At 36.3% G+C, this 17,186-nt stretch overlaps 1 protein-coding gene across 10 annotated transcripts in view; it reads right to left on the bottom strand.

The window, feature by feature from the left end:
- dpy (dumpy) overlaps positions 1-3,295 on the bottom strand; it is a 108,191-nt gene extending 104,896 nt beyond the window's left edge. For 8 of the 10 annotated variants that reach the window (XM_053767126.1, XM_053767135.1, XM_053767142.1 and 5 more), the window contains exon 1: positions 2,982-3,295. The gene's annotated coding sequence lies outside the window, so the exon portion shown is untranslated. The remainder of the gene's footprint in view (positions 1-2,981) is intronic. The other 2 variants (XM_053767184.1, XM_053767192.1) reach the window with 1 other exon arrangement.
- Positions 3,296-17,186: the final 13,891 nt, after the last annotated feature.

Genomic DNA, 17,186 nt, shown 5'->3' with positions numbered 1-17,186 from the left:
ATGGAAAATTATCTTTTTCTGATTGGCCCGGGTCTTGGATGTTTATCTATATATGTATTTGTTATAAAATATAGTATCGTTGAGTTAGTATCCCATAACACAAGTCTCGAACTTACTTTGGGGCTAGCTCAATCTGTGTGATTTGTCCTAATATATTTATTTATTTTATTTTATTTATTTATATCGATAATTTTCATTAGCGATCATGTTTCGATCTTTAATTATTAATTATTTATTTAATAAAAACCTTTTTATATATGGCTAATAACCTGTTTGTCCAGATAATATAGAAAGTGTTTTAAATTTATTTCCGCCTTAGTTATTGGCCACTAAAATTATTTTATCAACGAGTAACTGTAAACTCTAGGAGAAAAATTCACACGTAACTTTTGCTGTTGCCGTCAGCGCACATCTGGGTTACCTCCGAGGCGCATGCTCGGGACGGAGATACATTTCTCTATTTTTTATCCAAAACTATTCATATATTAAAAAATATTCGGTGCTTATAACTGTCTGACTTGTATTTTATTTATTCTCCATAACTTTTCTACTCTTACGGGTTTATACTCAATACAATAGAAATTATGAATGATTTATTTTCGTAACGGTGTCAGTGATGATTTTTTTATATGAAATACACTTTTACTGAACTGGGTCGAAACTACACAGTAATATACTTTTGTGGCGATTGAATCTCCTAGAGATGATAATAGATCCAGTCACGATAAATGGAAGGGTGGTAAACAAAGATACTGAATAAGAATCTAATTAATGTTAAAAGTCTAGCTTTATCTTTTTATGAAGTACGTATTAAAACTGATAGTATCTAATTGTCTGGTAAAGTGGAGATTGCATCATGTGGCGCGACTACTCACGACACGAGTAAGGGAAATCGACAAGTTTATCCCAATATGGAGCTGCAGCTTACGTAACAAGCCACTAAAGGACACATACCCGACTCGTTTTGTGGCTAAATGATGTGTGATCACACTTATTATTATTATTATTATTTCCTTACGCAATACCCCTCTAATATTTTATGTCAAAGAGTGCATATGAAAACCGCTTTCGTCTCTCTCTCTCATCTGATCGTTTGCCTTGTTTTTTCTCAGCCATAGACCCCAGCATCTCCAGTTGCATGGTCCTCGACATCCTTAATTATCAGATTATTGGCACGCAAATAATCTTTGACGATGTCAAACCTGCAATACTCCTTCTGCCGTCTTTATATTCACAAAGACTTGTAGTAAAATTGTTACTTTTATGCAAATGAGTTTACTTTTGTTAAAACTGTATACAATAATTTTATCTAAAACCGTTATTTTTTTTTTTAATTCTGTTACCTATGTACAGGATTTCGAGATGTTGGTGGCAGAAGAAGCATTATGTGATAAAACATTACGACAACATTAAATGAACTTTCCCCTTTCATTTATGCCAGCTGAACTTTATACTCAAGTGCATATGCATCGCTTACTAAATTAAAATTAATGCCTAGTGCATCTCAAAAAGGGAATTGTTCCAGTCAAACCTACTCGTCATTTGGCAGAATGCAAATAGACGGAAGAAGACGATTACCACTCCTACCAGCTATCATACAGTACAGATGTTAGCTGTGGGTTTTGCTACAAGAAAACATAATTTTTAGTAGGCACATATCAGTTCAGAATTAAATTTAACTATTGGCGACAGAAGTATATCATACTAGCTTTCGCCCTTTTCGCGTATTTCATACGGTAATCGATCTATGAGCGGCTAGGAGTTGATACTCTAGCAATCACTGTTTAATAGTAAAGGTGACAAGACGACCTTTAAATTGTAACTGTTTGCAAGTTGTTTATCCTTCGGACTTGGCATTTTGTTATATTTTTTTTGTAAGTATATGTCAATTCACTAATATCAGCAAGTTTGTTCTTATGTTTATAATTGTGTAAAAGGAAGTGTGATCTTAAGTTTGCAGTCAATCTAATACCTGTTATCTTAACATATAAGCTTTATTGGATTAGAGAGATTTGGTTTGTTATTTTACTGTTTATCTATCAACTGCCTATATAAATTATGAAATAAACTATATTTCAGGCAGTGAAGCGAGTGCAGTCACTAATGAAAGTTTAAGTGTTTATATTAGTAAGTACATTGTAGCGTTGGTTCATTCCTGGGCGAGCGTTGACTCTGAGCCGGACTCGGGAGAATATATTAATAAAACCCTTTAGTCTTCTAGACGTATTTTAGTACTATTGAATGTTTTGTCAAAAAGCTTCATACTTAAATAATTTAATATTTAAGGTAACAAATTACACAAATTGATTTAGCCCCAAAGTAAGTTCGAGACTTGTGTTATGGGATGCTAACTCAACGATACTATATTTTATAACGAATACATATATAGATAAACATCCAAAACCCGAAACAATCAGAAAAAGATCATTTTCTATCATGACCCGACCAGGGCTCGAATCCGGACCTCGCGGTTCAGAGCACTTTACCACTGCGCCACCGAGGTCGTCATCTACTTATCAGATGTCTCTAGTAATGTTTATTATTTTTGGTCCTTCTTGTGATAAGTACTAGGAAAAGTTTGTGTTTATTTAATTTACTAATTATAACTTTCTTATCCAATGTGTTATTGCTCACATTTGTAACTCAACGTGCTATTAGGCTATTACAAGGATTCCAGTTCCGTTCCCTCGTCCAGCAGAGCGATAATGATTCATTGATCACTTTCAAATTGGATCCGTAGTTTCCAATAGGAAGTATTGAAAAGCAAAGAAGTGAATGTTAAAACAAAATCTATAAAGGAGTGAATGCGCCTTAACTACGAGTCTGCGAGTTAAAGAGAATTCGCATGGTATTGAAACGAGATCAGAATGGTGATTACAGAGGAGAATGCGAGCGCGGTCGCGGGGTCGTGTCGTGCGAAGTTGCGCCAGCGCATACAGACAGCACGGGTGTGCGTGAGCGAAACCCGACCAGATTCCAACCTTGAGATCATCGGTGAGTGCGGGATCGGTGGTGTGCGGGGCTCATTCCTCCCGGTAGAAGCGATCCGCCTTCCCTCGCCGGCAGGCGGACAACCGTCAGACAACTCCTGGGAACTCGCAACACACCCTTGACAGTGATACTTTGAAGCGATACACTTTAGCTTGTACAGCTGAAAACACACTATCACCACACTTCACGGACACTCCTGCGGACGGAGTGGATCGTAACGGGCACTGATACGACAAAGACAGTAGCGACACCGGTCGGCAGTGCGACCGCGGCGTTGGTCGGACAATGACTGAGCCGCGGAGTGGAAGGCTGTGGCGCGCGCGCAGGCTGCGCCGCTCCGCCCCCGCGCGGCCCTGCTCCACAAAATATCTAGAATACAGAAATATATCGCGTTAACGTCTAGACTCTAACTGCTAAATCATCAGCGAGCAAGTTTCCTAGTAGGTTTATTCCTAGTTTGATGGTGGATGGTTGAACGGTGGACCCGCTTGATAAATAGCTATTAAGTTTACGAACTTTGTATATACATAATGTCCTTAAATTTGTTGTCAATAAAAAAAAATTGAATTTGAATTTTTGAATTTGAATTCTTCACCATGTTTTCCCTCGCGGGAAGCAGTGGTGGTTGAGAGGTTAAAATACCTTAAGACGACTCCTGTGATCGAAACATACAAGTTTGGATCCGTCGCGTGTATTTTGCATGCTAATACATTATTGATTTCATGGAGCAACTTGCTCCTAGAAAACTCAGAATGATTAATCAGCGATTCATATTAAAAGCAGAAGGCAATTTCCGAAATTTCTCCCTTAAAATTGTCAAGAAAATTGTTATGATGTTACATTCTAAGTAATGACTATAATCCCGTCCTTAAGGTCCTTTTCTCTTGAATTGGAAGAAGAAAGTCACGTTCTACAGCATGGATTCTACTGAATTTTAATGAAATTAAATAAGAATCAACTTCATCTGTTAATTTATTCCAAGTTGCGAGCCAGTAGATGTTTCCTCTTCTCAGACATTCCGACATCTAAATGATATTTGTCGAGGTTGCCCCGACCATGACGCCATGATGCAGCACGCAGCGTCACATCTGGCCCGCTGTGAGCGCGCCGTCCTGCCTCCACGCCTCGCGCACGATTCCCGGAGCCGAGCTTTGCGCTCCAGCTTTTCACTTTGCGCGCCAGATAGGTAATAAAACTGCCCGCCAGATAAAACAACTATAAAAGCTTCAGCTAAGTTCACATCTGTTCCAAGTTTTAAATACACATAATTTAAAACTTTGAACAGATGTGAATTTAATTTAAAAATCATTAAAACGTATAAGTACTAACAAACCATAAAGTAGTTGTGTATTTTTACAGTGAATTATGATGAGTAATGTAGATGCGTATAAAAAACGCTTCTAGCTTCTGTATGGCTATTAGCATCCGCTCGGTCAGAACGCTGCGCCCGCGCCGCTCAATAAGCGTTCCTCGTTTTTTCCTCGATACCAATTACATCTATTTTTATAGATCCATTGAAAAACACAATCGCAGTAATGGCTCTTCAATTCGATTGTGTGCGAGACCCGCCAGAGATGTTCAATTCAAGCTCAGCGATAAAGGTAACATTCATTAAAAGATGTAGAGTAAGGTAGAGTTACAATGAAACAAAGGTTCGTATTGTGCTAAGTGCCTCGAGTCAAGGCAAATCAAATAGTCACTGTTTATTTTCATATTTAGCATCTTCTGATATTGGACAGCCATAACGAAGGTCAAATATTTGTCGTTATTATAAACTAACATTATCATTTCTGGAACCTTTTCTATATTTTATTTTTGAATTCGAAAAAATGTCAATATCAAGTTCACACGAACTCCAAGATTAATAAAATGGTTTTGACATTTCATAATAAAATATATAATTTGCTCATGGCAAATATGGCATGTAGACCAATTACTATAGAAATAACAACAAAAATGAATCGAAGCATCAATTGCGATTACAATTACAATTACACGCAGACAAACCGCAACTACTTAACTCGTAGGCGCCTTAATAAGGCTCATTATAGGAGTCAAACAGCATTAGCGAGATCGATGTTATTAAACTTTAAGCTTTATTATATGTATGGCATAAGAAATATGCATATTTAAAGTTGAGTTAACATAAAATAACTTGGAATATAAGCACAGTATAATCAGTTATTAGGCTAACCGTAGTCGGCTTCCGTTGCCCTATGTTAAAGACATCAACGCGCGCGCTCTCTGGATCTGGGAATGAAGCAACTCTCATTCCATTTTTGGTTTGCACGTGGTTCCTAAATACATAATTTTATGTCGTCACATAGTTTAAAACAAAGTTGTTTCCTGCTGTCTGTCTGTCCCTATGTATGCCTTTGGAACTACGCAACAAATTTTGATACGGTTTTTATTTCATAGTGTTATTCCTGAGGAAAGTTGGGGTATAATTTATTATGGTTTTACTCGGGAGAAGCCCGGACGGGCCGCTAGATTAATAATATAATATAATGTTTATCAAATTTTCATTTAGATACTGTATCGTACGAGGGTTTTGTCATAATCACCAACAATAAAAGATATATCATCATTAATATATTCTGTTTCTTTTAAATTTTAATACGATTTTAATTAATTATTTATGTAATACTACGCAAACGTCTGTAATGAAGCTATGATCAATAATATTACCAAACAAATTCCTGTAGCATCACAGTAAATAGCCTTATTGATTTATCGGTGTCTTTCCGAGCACCCAAACGTGACGGAGCGAGTCGTGAGGTCGTTGCAGCTCGTCGACACTAAACCCAGGTATTCTCGCTTCCCAACAATTTCCTGTAACATTATAGCAATCCCTATAATTGTATCGAAACGTAATCGTTTCTTATTAAAGTACTTCGTTAATAGCCGCGTGTATCCCGCAGCCGGCGATCGCGGCCGATTCAGATTGCGCCATAAACGGACTTTGTCGTAATCGTAACTATTACCAGTTGCGTGGATTTACGACAGCGGCCGCGGCTGTTGTGTCTAAGTTTCGCGGGTGAGCATGAACCGTTCTTATTTGTGATTCCCAACGGTTTGAATGTTGTAGTAATTTCCACGGCGTCGTCGGTGTGCGGCGTAGCGGTGACCGGATAACGGTCGCGGCGCGCGAGGCCGCGCTCCCAGCGCACTGCGATCTCTCGCCTCAGCTCCTCAACGAGACCTCTACTCGCTCATCTGCGATGGTCCCCATGTTCCCACTTCTTCAACGTAAAGTATATTGTTTGTAAAGTTACAATCAAAAACAATCAAGGCTAGTAGTAGTTTAACATATTTATGTTGGGAATGTAACTACAATCATTTTTTTGTGCTTCGATTGTTTCATATATATAGCACCATTACTATACGAATGATATATGTAAACGAACAGTCACGGCTGCAGTTAGTCCTTACCACAAACATATACATTCTAGCTTCACTGTGTACTTACCGAAATTTCAACAATATAGAACCTACCAACCTAACGTTAAAATTCTGTTCACAAAAATAAATTGATCAATGAAACCCTCGTTGTTCCCAGAATATTTGTCCAAAATGGAATTCAGCAAATATAATGCAGCTTAACTTTTTGTAGCCGAAGAAGAAGTAACAGCCCACAACAACGACTTTTTAAAGATATTTCCCATATTAGTCTGCATAATGTCTTTCTCATTTACGTCAATATGGACGACAACTTCGAAGAGCCTAACATTGGGTACACTCAGCATTTCTGAGTATTCTCAGTTGTTAGGCTGAACCAATTTCGTATCCAGTGCACGCGAAGTTTCAACCAGCGGTTCCATAACATATTATTATGTTCCTCATTACCAGCCGTCCGTCCGTCAGTGTCACGGCCGGCCCGCACCAAGCCATCGCAGCCCGCATCGCAAGGTTGCGTGGACACGTAATCTTATGCCATAGGAAGGTGCATGCAGTACGCCCGAGCCGTCACATCATTACACCACACTTTTTACACAAACAACATTCGTGACTTTGCTGTGGGCAGCTAACCGTAACGTGTGTGCGTTAAAACGAACATCCGTATAAGTTTTGCTGATAAAATTGTAGTATACGATAAGCATTGTCAGGTTTTTCTATAACTTTGAGGTTATTTTTATTATATGACCGCTTAACTAGCGCAAAAAATAATAAGTAGTTACATCATGCAATGTGGAAATGAAACTGCTGCTACCTGTTGTTTGTAGAGCGCACTATACTGGCTCGTTTTATCATCAAATGCATAATTAATTTTTGTAGATAGAATAATTCTGCCAATGTTAACCCTCTTTTATTAAATTATCTATTTTTATTAAGATCATAAACTTTACCAACGAATATTGTAAGTGACCTACAAAATAAGGCAAATTACAAACGTATTGACATAATCTTGCATTAGTTATATGTACAAAAACCTGACATATTCACATGTAAAAAAAACTGAATCTGGCTCGAGATCACGATATGGTACAAGAACCGATCCTTGACAGATTGTTTTCGAACCGAAACAACTTTTACTGATCTCACTCATTGAGTTTCCATATATGTCGTGTGGGTATTGGAAGATTTGGCACACTCAGTGGATGTGGGAGTGATTTCGCCAGTGGACCGCGACTTTCTCCGCGTGTCGCAATCGCGAGCACGTCACAGCTCGCAAGTGGCTGTCCTGGCGACCGCCGTCGCCCCGCGCCCACGCCCGCGCCGCCGCCAGCCTTTTGTTATACGTGTTCGTGCACGGCCATGTTTTATAATATTCGGATTGAGAACTAAGTCCAAAAAATTCTACGCTTAATAGATAAAAGTAGATAAGTTATTTTTTTATAATAAAAAACAGCAAAGTTTTATGATTTTTATCTAACACAGTTGATGACTGCATCCTGCTTTGATATTGAAGTTATGCATATGCTGTCGCTGTCACATACATGTAGTGTATGCATGTATGTATCTGTATGAAAATATCTTTCACACATCATGCCAATTTAATGAATATAGAAGTCGATTAAAGATAAAATCCTTATTTTTCTTCTTCTAGCACCTTTAATGATGTTATTTACGTTAACTCATACGTGATTACCACAAGCGCGACATTATGTTATATGACATTTTGAAATATACAACCAAATATCAAGGTGAACGACTCCACTAAGACTTTTCCAACTCTGTAAATTAATAACATAACAACCGGATTATATTCACTTGGAAATGGCAAGAAATGAATCACAGTCACCTGTGGAGGTGGAAATTAAATAGGAAACTTGTATATTGCTTGCCGTATTTGTTGAATCGCCAAAATGAATGGCCGCCGACTATTAGTTTTATATTTTATTTTAAAAAATCGTCGTATTTAAGTTGAACTGTAGCTTTAATGTAATACAACTTGTTTATTCTGGACATAAGAAATGCCTGTTTATACCACTTGTCGGCGTCAGGATTTTTTGATTGTAATTTCATACAATTTAAATAATAAAACTCACCCATAAATAATGCGTTAAATAGAACTAACATAAATTGAAAAACTGAACATAAATTAATGTATCATAAGTTTTTTATCTTTCTATTGTTTATGTTAATATATACACTATTAAAAATGACTACTTTCTATAGAATTTTAATATTCCGTAATTTAATTAACAGAAAACAATTCAATATTGTTTTATTATTGTATTTTGTTTCTATTTAAAAAAAAACGAAAATCCAATGAAATACATAATTTATATAAAAAACCTACAATGCCGTCAAAAAATATGAGATTTTAAGAAGAAGCATATTTTTTTCTATATTAATTTGCGAAGCAATCCCGTTGATTCCCAAACAATCCCGCAGAGGTTGGACTACCCGTCAACATTACTACCCGATAGTCAACTTCCTTCAACAAAATACTTGAAAACCACAATAAAAATATTAACAACATCATAATGAGTCCCATTTGAGAAGTTGAGTACAAATTCATAAATGTCTGGTTTCTTATCCAATTATGGTTGGAGCAGAACAAACGTAAATTATATCACTATTCTGATATAAATAATTACAACACTTGTTTAGCGTAATTTACGGGACTATAAAAACATGAAATAATAACACAGATACATAAATTTTATAACAGCATTTAAATTATACTACTAGAGTATGAAACACTTGGTCAAATAATAAATTGATACAGGTCGTCAGGCAACGACCACTGCGCTGCATTCATTTGAATCTGTGTATTTCCTGGTGGAAACTTATTAACTACTTACCGTCAATAAGTTTAAGTATTGTTTGTAATGTTTTGCCAATTTTCTTAGCAATTTTTTTTTTTGCAAAACTATGAAAGGTTATGCTCCGTAATAGACTGGCCTCACGTAACTGCTACTTTACAAATACCAAATACCGTTATATTGATCATATCTGACATTCGAATTGTACTTCTAACATCCAAATTACAACAACAATATCAACCATGTTCCACGATGGAACGGATATTGAATTCAAGTTTTACAATTGATATTATTTGTGAGCTGATATGAAAAGGTATTTTTGTTCATTTAAAATTGTTTACGTCATGTACCGTTATAGTACCATTCTATAACTGAGACATTAATCAGTCACTACAAAAACAACAAAGTTCCACGAAACCATATCGAAGAAGATTTAATCATCCTCGTCTGCAACCAGTATCGATCAGTGCACTATGCAATTAAAAGTGCTGAGCAGTTAGAATATGGAGATTTATGTAATATTAATTAATGAAGGGAGTTGCTAGAATACCATTTTTATTGCGTAATGCAGTTAGTCGTGGGTAGAGTCCTCGACAGGCGCGTAGGCCGCGGCAAATGCCAGCGAGCGCCAACAGTCACTGAATGACATCGAAATCGCAGCATCCGTGTGGGCGCTGCTGCCAGCGAAACCTACATCGAAACCTCCTTGACAGAGTACATACATAGCGACCACAAATTGTACGGTTACTCAATGGTCTTGGCGTGTCATAATGGATGATGAATCTCATAAAAACTCTCATTCATAAAGACGTTGTTAAGAAACCGTTGTAACTCCTTACGATCTTACGATGGTAGTTTCAGTTCCTCTTCGTGTAAACTGTGTAGAAAATTCATTACAAAGTGGGCCCTCAGACCACACGCACATATATAAGGCACTCTTCTGGCATGATACACCATTTAAATGAGTTTCTTTTGGTATTTCTTCTCAGTAGTTGTCGTTCCGAAATGCCAGATATCACGTGAAAACTCATCTGTGAAAGTCTAATTTCTGAATGAAAGATTTGATTTGAAATAGTATCACTATTTACATTAAAGTTATTAGTTATTATTATATTTAAATTGATAAAAACTTAACCAATAGAAAATAATTTCAAATTTGATAGGAATATCCTTACTCATGTCTGAAGCAACACAGGTTAGTTTTAATTTATATGCAAAATGTGCATTATTTCTCAAAATGTATGATTATTTTTATATTTTATTGAGTCATTTATAAGATTAAATAAAACACATAACACAAACACGAGACGTTTTTCATCCTGTTGATCAACTTCTCAGCTCGTAATGAAACTTATGCAATTTGATTTATATGTAAATTTGAAAACCCGCTATGTGAAGCTGGCATTAGTTGGTCGTAAAGAAACAACATTAAGTTGCGCCGCAGACCATGGCCTGCATTTGTCCTCCTTCCCTCACCTCTTCACTCCTTGTTTGGTTTATGGCCAATACTATTCGTTTGCTTAAACTATGTCTTTTTCCGAGAACTTTGAAACTTGTGTTGTATTTTAAAATACCAGCTAAATATGAGTCAAATAGAAAGTGTTACTTTGCTGATTTCATGTTCAAATATCGTAGGTATCTTATCTCACGTGAATCTTTTCTTCGTTGTATTACAAATCTTTTTAGTCTCTATTATATTATCACTGTTATACCATATAAAATCTGCGCATCGAATTGGTAATAGAGGTAAATAGATTTTTTGATATTTAGTTTTGAACCGTGACGATCTGAAATTGCATACTTATTAAAAAGATTACAGACATTTTATTATATCTATTACTAAATAACTACCTAACAAACATGTATGTACGAGTACACTCTACTTACATAAGAACAGAAGCACAAATCATGACATGCCAATGACATCATGACTCGTTACTTACGGTTAGCTGGTGAATACGTGATTAGAATTATAAAATAAATACTGTCCTGCATTCATAGAGTCAATGTGAAAGTTAAACGGACTCTTTACGGTACCTGCACTTAGAGGTTCCGAGAGAAAACCTGAAAATGTAGTTATTGAGATTTTATCACATCCTATGTACTTATTTTAGATCGAAAATCTAAAATGAACACTTATAGCATGTGCAAAAATATTATTGAGCTTTTAGTGGCTGTAATGGGACAAGCATAAAATATTGGAATATAAAATGTTTACTATCTTTGCATAATGGATATATAATATAACCACATAGCACATGCTATTTAAGTAGATCTCTTTTACGAGCATTCGTTAGTGTGAGGGCGCAGCATCCACAGCGGTGGGTGACACAGCGCTATAAATAGAGCCTGAAGCAGGAGCCGGGACGCGGCCGCGGCCGCGGCGCTCGGACCCGTCCCGCGAGCCCCTCCCCCCACACCGCGCCCTTCTCCAGTGCGCCATCTTGTCAGCCCTGCAAATGCGCCTGCGATCGCACTCGTCGAACTTGTAATCTGCATGCCAAAAACAAAAGAGTTTGGGTCACATTTCAAATATTCGCAGAATTCACATGCCGAATATTATAGCTGTTTTACCTGAGAAGGTATTGAACCCAAAATCGCTCATCGCATATTTTACTCGTCAATTCGTCGGATCTCAAGCGAGCGATATTATTGGATATTACATAACAAAGTTGAACCGGTTTACGATTCCTCTCTCTTAACATGATACTAGGAATCGCTATGAAACAAGTTAATAATACACATACTTTTAATGCACTACACAGTAAAAAGAATAATTTATTTGAGATCTTAGTGCTTTTTTGATGGTATAGTAAATTAATTATATATAATAGTACTAAGTAATTAATTTACATAAAATTTGTACTTGATATAACTTTTTCAGAGCATACTTCATGTAAGGACTTCTTCGGCCCCGAAAATCACGATCCAAAACTACTTAAAAATATTCTTCAAAAGTCTGCAGTCCAAAAGGACTGAGACCATAAGTTCTGCTTGACCAGATAAAAATCTGTGTCTGGAAATGTGGCAAAAAAAATCTGTAACACCTGCGGCACAATGGTTGGAGTGGCCATTAAGTATCGGTCACACCGCCGCGACTAATGCTACACGGGAGCAGGAACGGGATCTAAACCGTCCGATAATGCCGCCATTCCGCTGTATACCGTAACACGCTACCATAGCTATAAGCTTAGAAACAGTCACACGAAAATGAATACGGCTATAACTTTCCTTTTATACTTGAACTGCATCTTTACCTATCATACTCATCATAATCATATTCATACACTAATCATACTCAATTAAAATTATAACTTAATATTGCATGAATATGAATGAAATAAATGAATATCAACAACAACTGGAGTTGATTATCGATGCTATGCAAACGATTTGTTTGAAACTTCTTCCCAAGCTCTCTACGAGTCATAAGTGCCATGACATCTAGTCTGTCATCTTTGCGAGACTGATTATTATCTTCTCAAATTACTAGGTTGGCATCTAGGCATATACATATACAGTAATAATATCACGACGCACACATTGTATGACACTATCCTGAAGCAGGCGCCGCGTTGAGCAAACTGCATCTTCATCATACATACTACATACATCTTCCCGCCGAGGCAATTTTCCACCATTATGCGCAATGCGCCTAATTTCCAAAATGAATGGTATGGTACAAATGATTATCCTAAGGGAACTCCATCCTTATGGCGCAGTGTTAGTGCTGGAAGGAATACAAATTCCCCGAGGATTAAGTGACATAGTCAGACCAAGCATAATAAACGATTTTTGAATAATGAAATATTTGTATGGAATCCCACTTTTAATTGAATATTAATAACGAATCCCTAAACTTTAGAAGCAAAACTAATATAAAACCCAATTAAATCACATGTAACTAGACTTCAATGCTTTATTCTTCAAGATATATGGTTTTCGAACCATAAAATCAGATCCTTTTACCCTAGAAATTCCCACAGTAAAGATTAAAAACAGGATTGCAGCGGATGGACGAAGGCAAAAACTAATAGGTACACGGAGGTACCAGTTTCATAGATTTGTTGTTTTTTTTTATTCTGTACTATAGTTTAAAAATCTTTGCTAAATAACAACAAAATGTAATAGTATTTTGGTGAAAGGCACAAGTTTACAAATGTTTACCAATATATATTTCAAGTACAGCGATAAAATTAACAAAATTAAACGTATCTATGCGTTTAAAACAATTTATTATACGCACGTAATATCTTAATTCATTAAACAAATATAATTCTCATGAAGATAATCTAAGCGAAGTATGATTGATTTCAGTCGTGCTTTACGCTAATTTATCTGCAAATTACATAAACATGTTTAAGGCGAACAATTTATGTTCAGAAGCTCTACACTACAGACCTTAGGCAAGGTCGAGATGATTTCTGCGCGGGAGTTCAAGCGTGGATCTTGCTGGTGAAGCAACTAAACAATACAAATTAATTACCACGAAATATCAGTAATAACGAAATTAAATCCATGTTAGACGGAGTTTATGGAGTGCCATATTATTGTGGTTTTTTGTATTGTACTCATAATCAAATTTTATTAATTTTTAGTTCATTTGATTACGTCATAATTTTTTACCTAGGCATGTGTAATTATTACATATATTCTAAAGGACACGGCCTCTGTGCAGGAAGGTGATGTCACTACTTCGACTGGTTTTGCTTATTATTCGAGTGTCGATATGCTTCAGAGAGCCAAACACATTAGGTGGTCGAACCGCTATGGTACTTATTTATTCAATATATTTTACCTAAATAAATTAGTCAGATCGGTTTACGAAGATCCGTTCCCCTTATGGAGTGACTGATTCTTTAAAAACTTTGTCCTTTATCGGCGGTTAGGATGCAGTAATGTCAGCTTAAGAAATATTTAGTGGCCAGTTCTTAATGGATAGGGCAAGTTTTCATTGAAATCAATTTGTTTGTGGAGGGTGGTCGTCCCCTGGCCGCGCTTGCGCATGCGGTTACTGACTACATTCTTTGAACTTTAATTCCAGGACCGTTCCTTTTGCTCCATTTTTAATTCCATGTATTAAGAGCAGGATGAATTATTTCTTCTTGTGGACCTGATCACAGATTGAAATAAAAATACTGAGACTGATCACAATGCTTATTGAAGTATATTCCATAGCATAATGATTGATTTTGTTTCTATAAGCATCATTTTTTTACATCACGGCGGCGGTGCAAATTAATATATTTCAATAAAATCAAATTACGACTGGGCAATGCTACTAGTATATTGTAGTTACATAATTATATTGTTCACCAATAATGTGAAGGTTTGCCAAAGAGTGATATCATCCGAAGACCTCGACGATGATGACACAAGAAACGAATCAACAAAGGCTTTGGAAACGGAAAAATATAATATAAAATGTCCGAGTCGAGGTGTTCGCTCGCATAATGACGTGCGCAGAAAAACTCTAATTTGCGGATTTGTTCAGCTAACCGCTAATACACACACTGCGTAATAAATGCCGGAACCGAAATGGATTTTGTTGATAACTACTATGTTAATTAAATTTTCTCTTATAAGTGAATAAAAAGGTTTGATACAAACATACCCAAACAACTCCTATCCAATTTGTCTGTGAGCATACGGTTTTGTATTTGATAATATATTCATATTATTAAACAAAAAAGGTCTCTTTTATCTAAATTGAAACATTAATCCTCAACGAGCTAATATTGTAGCATCATAAGACGAAGTGCGATGTACGACACATGGTATGTAACCGCTGAGTTTTCCTTTTTTACCAATCGGTATCGAATTGAATGGACTTGATATAATCTAACACAAAAATATCTGACAAATGATTCATCTCAGTCAAACTATAAATAATATCTTTTCCTATCGACATGCCTATGGCATGCCCGTAATTATTGACTTCGAGCGCGATCAATGCGCCAGACCTTAGTCAAAGAACAATAAACAAAAAAGTGTTAATTGCTTGTCCCGAACACGATATCCGGGTGATAATTGAGTTCGATGTTACGATTAGTTCGGATTGGGGAATCATCGCTTCGCATCGTAGAAAAGACTGACAGGTAGTAAAAATATTGGAACTGAAAAAGATTTCCACCAAAAGTTATTTAAAATATATTTTTTTTCATTTTAGTTATATTAATATTTTGTTTTAGCAACGATCACTTGTGATAGCACGCTTTTCCTCAAATCGAAGCGATGCGCATGCGCTTTTCCAATTGCGCAGCAGCAAACCGAACCAAGTCATGTCGTTGTTTGTAAATTCGTTCTAGCCGTATTACTTCCATGTCGGTTTGCTTAGCCATTTAGCACATACGTTGCTCTGTTCAAATAATCTGGTGCGGGTGTGGGCCGGCCCCGCGCTATATGCGCCGGTGCTGTCGAAATCGCCGCTTGCGCAACGCATCTTCGGACGGACGGTAACACACACTTAAATTTAAACAAGCGCGACGTTCTGCCTGAGATCCATTTCCCAATACTTACATTGTGTACGCCTCGTGCAAACATTTTATACCTGCATGCACCTAGGTAAGAGGCAGTTTCTGGGAATTGATCAGCTGAGTTCTTTGACTGCTTAAATAATTAGTTACGATTTAGTTAATTCGCATGTTATTTGCTACAGCGGCATTTTTGCAATAGACATGGCATGTGAATTAGTTGTAGAAACAATAATAAATTAAACATGACATATACATTTTTTAAAATGTTGTTCTAGAAAATATGTACAACAGAATATATACAGAATATTTTTTTTTTCTACAATTAAGAATGTACTTTAAAACTTGAATGTATGACAGAATATATTAATGATTCGTTATATAGTAAGGTCGTTCAAGGCATCAAGCTTCATTTCATTATTGTTAACTCATTAGCATTACCTTCAGAAGTCCTTCTCTTTATCTAGATCCGTTGTGGTGCAATAACTAATGACTGCATTATTACTGACGACGACGACACCAATTATATGCAGATTGACCTTTACACGAGACGAGAAAATCACGAGCAATCAACTTGTGATTTTTGGAAAGTTTGGTTCGTTCAGTGTAAAAGACATCAACGGGTTTCACTCGTTAAAGGTGGAAATTAGCCGCCTGACGAAAACTATTGGATGTGAACTTTTAGATTTACTGCTTATATAAAATATGGTTAAAAGGAAGTTATTTTGTAGGAATACCTTACTATATAATCCAGACATCAATTTCAGGTCATCGTCACTATATGACATGTTTATATTGCTGTAAAGAATTTATTATGCAAGGCAAAACTTTATTATCAGTTAATGTACTCGTATAAGTTACAGACAAACTAAGGTCACACACACAAAAATTTACATATGAGTAAAAAAACGATTTCCCTCCATTTTCCTTGTACAAATTCTATTTACATTGAAGTTTTTTAATTCTTTTAACAACTATGCAATGAAAACGTAAATTGCCGCGCCTTTAAAACCTATTCATTAGCAGTCGCGGTAGGCAATAAGTTATTCAAGGTTGTCACACGGCGGCGCGGGAGACGCAGCCTAAAGACGGTGAGTCATGACTGCTTCAACCAAAGGTCATTTCAAAATGGCAAACAACAGGTATCTGATGCATCTGTGTCATGTGTCTAATCTTCTTTACCGCCCTCTAATCCGCCATCATGTATGGTGTCTTGTCTGCTTAAAAGCCCACAATACAACACACCTATCAAACCCATCCACATGAAGAGCGATCGGCATATGTTGGCTAAGAAAATCCTAATAATATTATAAATGCGAAAGTTTGTGAGGATGTATGTTTGTTATTATGAAATTTGTATAATATAGTATATTTGTATATATATATATAATTAATATTTGTAAAATATAACCTGGAATAACATATTATGCTACATTTTATTTCGAATTTCGATATTATATATGTAACTACAGATTTCGACCAAATCGTCATCAATTAATTCTAATACCAT

This window comes from Plodia interpunctella, chromosome 3 (genome assembly GCF_027563975.2).
Source record: "Plodia interpunctella isolate USDA-ARS_2022_Savannah chromosome 3, ilPloInte3.2, whole genome shotgun sequence".
In the NCBI taxonomy this organism is placed as follows: Eukaryota; Metazoa; Arthropoda; class Insecta; order Lepidoptera; family Pyralidae; genus Plodia; species Plodia interpunctella.
This window is presented reverse-complemented; position numbering and strand designations above follow the sequence as displayed.